The sequence below is a fragment of the Mus musculus genome, chromosome 2 (genome assembly GCF_000001635.26).
Source record: "Mus musculus strain C57BL/6J chromosome 2, GRCm38.p6 C57BL/6J".
Taxonomy (NCBI): domain Eukaryota; kingdom Metazoa; phylum Chordata; class Mammalia; order Rodentia; family Muridae; genus Mus; species Mus musculus.
The window spans coordinates 79,121,562-79,132,257 of record NC_000068.7 but is presented as its reverse complement, the minus strand read 5'-3'; the positions used below and the strand labels follow the sequence as shown (position 1 = coordinate 79,132,257).

The following is a 10,696-nucleotide window of genomic DNA, read 5'->3' as shown; positions in this document are numbered from 1 at the left end:
GTTTGCTTTACTTCATAGAACTGTAGCTTAGAGACTCCCAGGGCATTTCAATTAGGGATTTCTCAGTAACCCAGATGCCTGGGAATAAGGCCATAGGAACTTGTCAAGCACGTGATGTACTTCTGTTCCTTTTATTACCTCATCCTCCTCTGTCACAGCTTTTCCTCTCACTGCGTCCTTCAGTCACAATAACACTTACTCCATGAGGCAGAATTATGTCCACTTTGCAGCTGTGAAACTTAAGACATGAAGATATTACACAGCTGTCCAAGGAGATTGATTTAGGCCTACCTAATATCAGAGCTGCTCATAGGACAGCCATTTATCTGTCACTCCCAGCCTGGTCAGACTACTCGATTTTAGGACTTATTTATCTCACCATTGATCTAGACTAGCCTCAGGATGAATACATTCCAAGCTCGTAAATATCTTTTCAAGGCCCTACTAATAAGCCCTCCCCTGTCCCTCCTGGAACTTGTCGGCCATTGGCTTCACTGACCCTGGGTTAGCAGAATTTATGTCAAATTGACACAAGCTAGAGTCATCTGAAGAGAGAGATCCTCAATTAAGAAAATAACTCCGTAAGATCAGCTATAAGCAAGCTCGTAGGGCATTTTCTTGATTAGCGACTGATGTGGATGTTATGGGTGGGGGGCACTCCTGGGCTGGTGGTCCTGGATTCTATACAAAGGGAAGCTGAGCAAGCTAAGTGGAGCAAGCCTTTAAGCAGCACCTTCTTATGGTCCCTATATCAGCTCCTGGCTCTAGGTTCCTGCCTTGTTCAAGTTCCTGTCCCAGCTTCCTTCAGTGTTTACTACACTTGTTGGTGGAGTGAACCTGGGAGATAAGGGCATGAAAATGAGTCAGACTAAAGTCTCACATATTAACCAACTTTGTTCAGAGCATCAGACAGTTTATACTCTGACAGTTAAGAAGAATCATATTAGTGAGGTGATCAGTTACAAAAACAAGCCACAGGTGGCAAAAACGTTTTTTTCCCCATAGAGGCATGACTATAACAACACCTGAAATAAACTCATGCCTATCTGCCACACCTGGGAGGAGCATTTACACACACTCCAAGAATAATTCTGTGCGTTGTTGTTTTTTTTCCCGAGACAGGGTTTCTCTGTACAGCCTTGACTGTCCTGAAACTCACTTTGTAGACCAGGCTGGCCACGAACTCAGAAATCTGCCTGCCTCTGCCTCCGAAGTGCTGGGATTAAAGGAGTGCGCCACCACCACCCGGCTATACTTCTGTGTTTTAAGGAAACTAAATTCACAAGAAGTCTTGTCTGCTTTCTTGCCGTTTTCTCACAAGAACTCAGAATTCTCATGCAATTCCATTCTTGGACTATGTTCCAACACTTCAGTGATAAAGAGTGAAGTGGAAGCCAAATAAACGTTCTCTCCTTAAGTAGTTTTGAGTCATGGTATTTTATCGCAGGAATAGTAACCCTAAGACATATTCTGAGTAGAAGATACAGTCACTTTTGTGATTATCCTCTATCATGATGCAATCCTCCGCCAAAGATGACCAGCCTACATCCACAAGTATATTAATCATCTGCCAAAACACTGACTTAGGATGGAATCAACCCACATAACTTGTGTTCTTCCAAATCCCTTGATAATAATTTTATACATTGCTATTATCACTTATAATTAACTAATCCTTTCCATTTAACTAGCTAATAAGTATTTGAGTACTTACTAAGAGGCTGTCATGTAAGAAACCTGGTGTCCATGCCTACTATATTTGCTATCTTCTCTCCTCAATGAATTGAAATCACCCTCAGAGACTGGGTCATATCCATTATCACTCCATCAATCAAAAGGGACCCATTGCAATCTAAGCTCCTATCTGAATCTAATGTTATCTTGTCAAAAGACTCAAATTCTATATTTTATCCTTATATTTGTTAATTCTTTCACCAAATATTTATAGAACTTTCATTATATGGAAGTTGTTTTGATAGATTCCCATCAACTCTTGCTATAGTCTTAGAAGCTTTACCTTTTTGATAATCATTTTCTTTTTAAAATGGGTTTCTGCTTTTATTTTTTCCCTTTTTTGACAGTTCCCTACATTTATACAATGAGTTTAGTCATTTCACCCCCCAGTTTCTCTCTCTGTCACCCCTTCCTCTCCTGTTGAAGTCCTTATTTTAACTAAGCCCTTCCTACATTGTTAATGTTTTCATTTGTATGTGAACAGTTGAGTTTAGAGCCACTTGCTGAGTGTGGGTGGGAGGTACTTGACTGGAGTATCAACAACTTACCTTCTTGAAGACATTCTAAAATGGCTGTAAAGAAAACTCCATTGCTGGTACTAGGTGCACTTCTCATTCAAGTCTCTGATGCGATGCCACAAGATGTTCTATAGGCTAAGTTTAAGAAGACTTAGTTCACAAGAGTAGCCTGTTAGAACATGGTATCACTTTAGAGTTCTGTTTGTTTATTTATTTACATCTCAAACGCTGCTCCCCTTCCCACTCCTTTACAGGGCCCTTCCCTCTCCTCTGAGAAAGTGTGGCCCCCCCGGGTATCCTTCCACCCTAGCATATCAAGTCTCTTCTAGATTAGGTTCCTCCTCTCCTACTAGCAGACAAAGCAGCCATGGAGACTGAGCCACATGTCTGCTACATATGTTCCGGGGGCCTTGTCCCAGCTTGCTAATGTTCTTTGGTTGGTGGCTCAGGCTATAAGAGCTCCCAGGCATCCAGGTTAGCTGACTCTGTTGGTCTTTCTGTAGTGTTCCCTTCCCTTTTAGGGCCTTCAATCTTTCCCCCCAGCTCTTCCATAAGAGTCCCAACACCATCCAATGCTTGGCTGTGGGTATCTCCATCTATTTTGCTCTGCTGCTGACTAGAACCTCTCAGAGGACAGTTATGCTAGACTTTTTTCCACAAGCATAACAGCGTATCATAATGTCAGAAATTGGTGCTTGCCCATGGGAGGGTTTTTGAGTTGGACCAGTTATTGGTTGGCCTTTCCTTCAGTCTCTGCTCCATCCTGCATTTCATATATATATATATATATATATATATATATATATATATATTAGATATTTTCTTTATATACATTTCAAATGCTATCCCGAAAGTTCCCTATACCCTTCCCCTGCCCTGCTTCCCTACCCACCCACTCCCACTTCTTGGCCCTAGCATTCCCCTGTACTGGGGCATATAAAGAGTCCCCAAGGGGCCTCTCTTCCCAGTGATGGCCAGCTAGGCCATCTTCTGCTACATGTGCAGCTAGAGACATGAGCTCTTGGGGTACTGGTTAGTTCATATTGTTGTTCCACCTATAGGGTTGCAGACCCCTTCAGCTCCTTGAGTGCTTTCTCTAGCTTCTCCACTGGGGGCCCTGTGTTCCATCTTATGGATGACTGTGAGCATCCACTTCTGTATTTGCCAAGCAGTGGCATAGCCTCATATAAGACAGTTATACCAGGGTCCCTTCAGCAAAATCTTGCTGGCATATGCAATAGTGTCTGGGTTTGGTGGCTGATTATGGGATGGATCCCCAGGTGGTGTAGTCTCCAGATAGTCCATCCTTTCGTCTTAGCTCCAAACTTTGTCTCTGTAACTCCTTTCATGGGTATTTTGTTCCCTGTTCTAAGGAGGAATGAAGTTTCCACCCATTGGTCTCCCCTCTTCTTGATTTTCTTGTGTTTTGCAAATTGTATCTTGGGTGTTCTATGTTTCTGGGCTAATATCCACTTATCAATGAGTGCATATCTAATGACTTCTTTTGTGATTGGGTTACCTTACTTAGACAGAACAAATTTTGGGTCAAAAGTTTTGTGGGTGGGTTGGTGTCCTTATTTCTCTACTGGGGGTCTTGCCTGGCTACAGGAGATGACCTCTTCAGGTTCTATATCCCCACTGTTAGGCTTCTTAGCTGAGGTCACCCAAATTGACTCCTGGTAGGCTCCCCTATCCCAGGTCTCTGGGACTTCCCAGAGATCCCCCCTCCAACCTCCCCACCTCTTTCACCCCCAGCAAGTGTAGATTTCCATTCATTCTCCTGGGCCTCTTTCCTGTCTCTTCCCACACCTGACCCTGCCTCCCTATTCTCCTCCCGCTCCCCTCTCCCACCCTGTTCCCTCCTTTCCTCTGTCTCTTATTCTGTTTCCCCTTCTAAGTGTGATTCAAGTACCCTTGCTTGGGCCTTCCTTCTTATCTAACTTCTTTGGGTCTGTAGGGTATATCATGGGCATTCTATACTTATCAGTGAGTACATACCATGCCTGTTCTTTTGAATCTGGGTTACCTCATCCAGGATAATATCTTCTAGTCCTATCCATTTAACTGCAAAATTTATGATGTCCTTGTTTTTAATGGCTGAATCATATTCTAATGTGTAAATGAACCACATTTTCTTTATCCATTCTTCAGTTGAGGGACATCTAGATTGTTCCCAGCTTCTGGCTATTATGGATAAATTTGCTATGAACATAATGGAGCATGTGTCCTCGTGGTATGGTGGAGCATATTTTGGGTCTACGGCCAGGAACAGTATAGCTGAGTCTCTTCTTTGAGACACTGATGCCCCAGACAAGAATTGCACCTTAATGGCTTGAAACCAACTTCTCCTTCCTTGCCTTACATTTGCGGTGTTCAAAGAGGACACAAGCAAAGGTTTCAGTTACAGAGTAAACAGGCTAAAAATGTACATCCTGTGAAAGACTCAGAGAATGAGACTCCACAGGAGTCGGAAGACTCAGAAAGGGGAGAGGACTCACAAACATTTTACAAACACCTTTGTTCCTCTGGATGTCTCCTTCCGCCCCTTAGATCCTTTCTGTCACATCCTGTTCCCCTCCTTTCAATAACCCATTCCCCTTTATTTCTATGGCTTTTGACTCATTTCTGCATCTCCTTTATTGTGGACAATTCTTCAATGTATTTAAAATGAAGATATTTACAGAACAGTAAATGAAAATGATACAGTTCTTTTCTTTTTTTCCCAGTTTGTCCTCATCCGGCGTCTGATGCTTCTTATGAGCCTTGACCTCCCTTGCTGGGTGGAGGAGTCTCTCTCGGCTCCTGCACACATGAATCATGCAGTCACTTCCAGAATAAAGTCTACTTCCTTTTAAAGACCACCTAACATATAATTAGCTATGTGTTTATTCCTCAGAGCAAGGCTAATACCACATTCACATTTTAATACAGGAAGTATTTACTTGGTATATAATGTGTGGCTTGTATTTTCTACAGTAAGGTTGCCTAGAATTTATTATTAATACTGTGCATTGGTCACTACAATATGATTAGTGAGTAGTTTTGTGACATTACTTTAATAACCTCTTTGCAAGATCACCTATTTATATTTTATCTGGTGAAATAATAAACTTTCAATACTGGAATGTAAATTTGGCACAGCCTTGTTCACAGCTGTTAAGAGAATACAAAATGAAAACCCCATAGCTGGTCATGTTCATATCATAAATGGATTAATACTGACTTTTGCTGATACATCCTCAACTGAACGTAAACCTTGAAATGAGGAAACGTGAGACTTTACTTTCTTTAGTTTTGTCAACTGTTTGAGGTCAAGCTCCTGAAGATAAGAAAGCACACCACACTGCAGAGATATAGATGTATATATATATACTCTACAACAGTTTCAAACTGTCACTATAGCTTCCCAGACCGCAAGATAGCTCCACTAGTAGGGAGAGAGACTCAAGTATTTTAAGCAATTCTCTCACACAATAGTTTTTTGGTTGTTGACAGTTAAGCTGTGGACTGAGGGTCAAGGGTACTGAGAGTGGTGAGTGGCAACCTTTTATGCCTCTCACTTGTTGGACTCCCTGTCTTTCTTCTCAGCTATTCAGGGGCTCTGAGGTGAAACTACAGTACTGTAAGCATCGAATCTGCAAAGTCTAGTGACACCCCCGCCCCCTAGGCACGGGCACAGAGAACAGAGGCTCCTACTTCACACTAGGACCCTAATCAGCATTTTAATTGTGTAGCAGGCAGGTATTTAATTAAGATACTGGTGCTTCCTAGTTTAAACTCCTCTAACTCCCTCAGGATGATCATCATGATTATGATCTTTTGGGGGAAAGGAGGACATCTATTTTAAAGTGCATCTCTGCTGCTGTGATTTAATTTAAACATAAAAACAACCAGGTTTGGTTTTGAAAGCTGATAGGATTGGGATGAAAAGAATATAATTTTTGAGGCCAGAGTAACCCAACATAGATGACACTTATGACCCATTTGGCCCTGGATGCTTTATCTAACATCTCCAATGTTTTCTTGCTCCAGTAAAATAAAAGGAAGACCACCCACTACATATTCTGTATGTGAGGTGAAAGGGAGCTGGCAGGTCTACAGTGTAGGTGCACTGGATAGGAGCTTGTTCCTTCAGTATTGCTAACAAAACAGTAAATTCATTTATTTATTATATATTATATGTAATTATATGTATATATTTAATTACATAAATATTATATATCATTATATGTACAACAATATATATTATTACTAAGCTTTATTTATTTTAGGACAACTTTTTAAATTGTTCTCGAGAAAGACTTCTGAATTTAAATTATAACTTAAAGTAAGAGTTCTAGGGAACTTTTAAGGCTCTTCACTTTCTGAAATAGCAAAGAGGGTGATCTCAATTAGTTTAATATGTAATTCAAGGGCCACAGTGGGCCAATGAGACGTCTTGATAGGTAAAGGCACTTGCTACCAACACTGGCGATCTGAGTTCAATCCTTGGAACCCACAGGGTGGAGAGAGAGGAGCAGCGTTTGCCAGTTGTCATCTGACTTCTGTACCCATACCACGGCACTTGCACTCACATACATGCACACACATGTTCGCTCTTTCGTACACATATTCACAAAGTAAATAAATATAAAATGTAAAAATTTAGGTCAAACGATAACTTATATTTTATTGTTCAATGTTTAGTGTATTATAAACACAGGAAAACTATAGAATAATTTGTTTTGTCCCTTTCAACTCTTCCCCAAGGCTGAAGGTGTAGCTCAGTGGTAGTGGTACTTGCCTATGTTCTACAAGGTCCTGATTGAACCCCAGTACTGCAAAAACAAAAATTAAAAGATGCAAGCAAGCAAACAACAACAAACAAACAAACAAAAACCTAAGTTCTAGAAGACAGTAGAAAACATTCTGTAGTCCTATGGATTGGTACAATCTGAACATCTGCAGTTAGGTGCACTCACAAATGTACCCGGCTAACAGGAGGGCTTTCCTACAGGGTTCAAAAAACAATAAATAACACCAGGGAAAGAAGCCTGCCACCCAGGCTAGCCTAGCATGTAGGACAGCAATGATGTCAGTCCCCAAAAGCAAGAGACTATTCTATGTAACACAGAGAAGGACTGCTTTTTGGGCCTTTTTTGGTGGCTGTGTGATCCTCTAAAGCCACGGCCCAAAGAGATGAACAGGTAAAGTGTGACCTCCTGGGGGAAAAAAAGGGAAGCAGTCCTCCTTGTGCTCTTGATTTCTTTTTTTTCTTTTTTTTTTTTTTTTATTTATTTATTATATGTAAGTACACTGTAGCTGTCTTCAGACACACCAGAAGAGGGCATCAGAATTCATTACGGGTGGTTGTGAGCCACCATGTGGTTGCTGGGATTTGAACTCCAGACCTTTGGAAGAGCAGTCGGGTGCTCTTACCCACTGAGCCATCTCACCAGCCCGTGCTCTTGATTTCTAATTAATAGACAAAACCTGCTCAGATGTGACGACAAGCTTTTGTTAGTCCTATCTGACTCATCTTTGCATTTCCCCAGACACTCAAGAAAAGCTATGTACTCACTCAAGTACTTTCCATTTGATGAGCTTTGCCTTCTTCTGAATCTCAGCCATGCCCCCTAGCTGATTGACATGGAGTAAGCCACTCACCTTCCTCAGCAAATTGGGTGTGATGCTAAAACCTGCCAATGAAGGCTTTCCATGATGGTGATCTGAGTTAATAATTTTGTAAGTCACTTGAAAAACTGTCTATCATCAGGAGGCCTTCCCATGGGATTTCTTAAATAAAGAAAGCTTGCTTCCAAAATAGCACCAAGTTATTCAAAAAAATTATATGTTTGCACATATGTTAGTTACATACACAGGTGTGTATATAACTAACGACAAAGTATAAACCTTCAGCTAGAAAACAGCCTAGATTTAAAGACTAAAATATTGCTTTAACAGTTGTTAAATGTCTAGATGTCTATGTGAATAGTATGCCATTAAGTACATAAATATGTACTTAAATATGTAAATATATAAATCACATCTACTGTACATTATTATTACATATCTTATTTAACCTGTTAATGTGCCACTCTTTTTTATTAGATATTTTCTTCATTTACATTTCAAATGCTATCCCGAAAGTCCCCTATACCCTCCCCTCGCTCTGCTCCCCTACCCACCCACTCCCACTTCTTGACCCTGGCGTTCCCCTGTACTGAGACATATAAAGTTTGCAAGACCAAGAGGCCTCTCTTCCCCATGATGGCCAACTAGGCCATCTTCTGCTACATATGCAGCTAGAGACATGAGCTCTGGGGGTACTGATTAGCTCATATTGTTGTTCCACCTATAAGGTTGCAGACCCCTTCAGCTCCTTGGGTACTTAAGTGTTGAAATTTTCAAGATCAAATTGAAGACATGTCTGTTTCCACTCTGCATAAATATGAACATATATGTTAAAATTCAGATGCCTAAATTTAGTCTTTCACATACACGAAGATAGATTTATACAACCTATACCATTTCTGTTCTACAGTAAGTAATTAAAATTGTGGTTGAGTCATAGGCACATCAACTAAATTACATTATTCTCAAGTGATAGAACCAGGATTTCAGAAAACAGACTACATACAAAGAACTGAAATTACAGCGTGGGTTCAGCTTGGAATAACTTTATTTATGATCTTCAGATTTTTTTTCTTTTAAATTTTTGGTAGTGAGAGATATTTCCTTCACAATGGAAACTAGCATTTCAGTATCCCACACATGTTAACCTCAACATCCTCCATTCCTGTCTGCAGTCAGGAGTGCTTTGGAGCCAGCCAACGGATGCAGATTTCTCTGAACAGCAGCTCCATGCTTCTCTTAGCAGACCTCCTGGGGGAAATTCAGACATCTATATTTAATCCACTCTAAGGTATTTTCATATTTGTCCTATATTAATATATATTTGAAACTAGACTGTGCCTAGAAAGAGAAAAGCTTCATGATTTAAGGACCAACGGAACAAACAGAATAATAAATATATGACAAGTTTAACAGACAGAGACCACTAAAGAAAAATCACAACCAACCAAAATGCAGAGCCCAGTCCCAGTGGGTAAATGTACAAACACTCCTGCCCCTAAGCAGGAAGTGATTACCTGTTAAAGCCTGTAAGTCCATCTATGCCTGAGGACTGCACAGCAGCAAGCCTTCTTTTGGACAACAGTGGGAGTCATGGAGCTGAGAGGACTGATGAACTGTCTTTCCCTTTGGGTGTTGCATGAGATCAGTCAGCCCAAAAGAGAGCATGCTCAGTCTGTCTTGTTCTTACTTTGAGTCACCTTATAGTTTAGTTTCTCTGGAGTAGGAGTCATGTCTGATTCATCATTACACCTATCCAGGATATTTATCATACACTGAGCACTAGATGAAAATGCAGTAACTCAAATGAGACAAATTGAGACTCTAAATGCTCAATACACACACACACACACACACACACACACACTCATATACACAGATGTTTGTGCCATACCTCATATATGAAAACCAGGAAAACAATTTGTGGGAGTCAGTTTTCTCCTTAAACCATCAGTCCTGGAGAATAAACTCAGGTTGTTAGACTTGGTGGAAAGTGCTTTTACACCCTGAGCCATCTCACTAGCAATAATAAATAAAACAAAATTTTAAACAAAGCTCTAAGAAATACAGATGTATTTCAGTGATGGTCAAGCCAACTGAGATGATAAAGCGTGATATGATATTATTTTCTTAATATAGAAAAATATCTACTCTTAACTTGTATTTGTGACATCATTTTTAATCTTCTTGGACGAGAACAGCTTTTTGAGAATTATTTGATCCTTGACTTAAATATATATAATATTTCTTAAACATATATACACATAGTGGGTACACAATCTACTTTTTTGTTGTTCTTTTATTTCCTAAACAAAATTGACTCTCTGGGTATCATAGCTATCTAACATTGGATGAGAACTCCACAGGTCAACAAATGAAGATAGCATGTTTTCGGGAACTCATCAAGTTCAACCTCCAATTCAGATGCAGCTCACTGATGGTCTTGTGTGTATACTGTGCATGTAGAGGCTTAGCTATAATCTGAAAGGATGAAGTCTCTCTGAGCTCAACTTAGACAATCAAAGCTAAAGGTAAATACCAAACTTAGGTGTATAACAAGACACAGAATACAGTCCCTTTGAGTATAGTAATATAAGCCACCTTACTTATGGACACCCTTAAAACTATACAAAAATTATTTTTAACAACTAAGAAATTACAAAAGTTGAACAACTAGAAATTGAATCAGGCTTAAATGGCAACAAGACAGGAATTGTATAGAAAGTTTTGAGACACAGTAAGGTGACAGAATCGACAGGTTTTATAAGGAGGTCCTTTAGATGAAGGAGGGGAGAAAGTAAAGATGATAGGTCCAGTGTTTCACTTCATAG

General features: G+C 40.1%; 1 long non-coding RNA gene across 1 annotated transcript; it reads right to left on the bottom strand.

Moving 5' to 3' along the window:
• Positions 1 to 8,895: 8,895 nt before the first annotated feature.
• Gm35748 lies at positions 8,896 to 9,919 on the bottom strand. Its single transcript, XR_374745.2, has 2 exons — positions 9,383 to 9,919; positions 8,896 to 9,116 (listed from the first exon to the last, which is right to left on the bottom strand). It is a non-coding gene; the product is annotated as a predicted gene, 35748 (long non-coding RNA).
• Between the last annotated feature and the right edge of the window lie 777 nt (positions 9,920 to 10,696).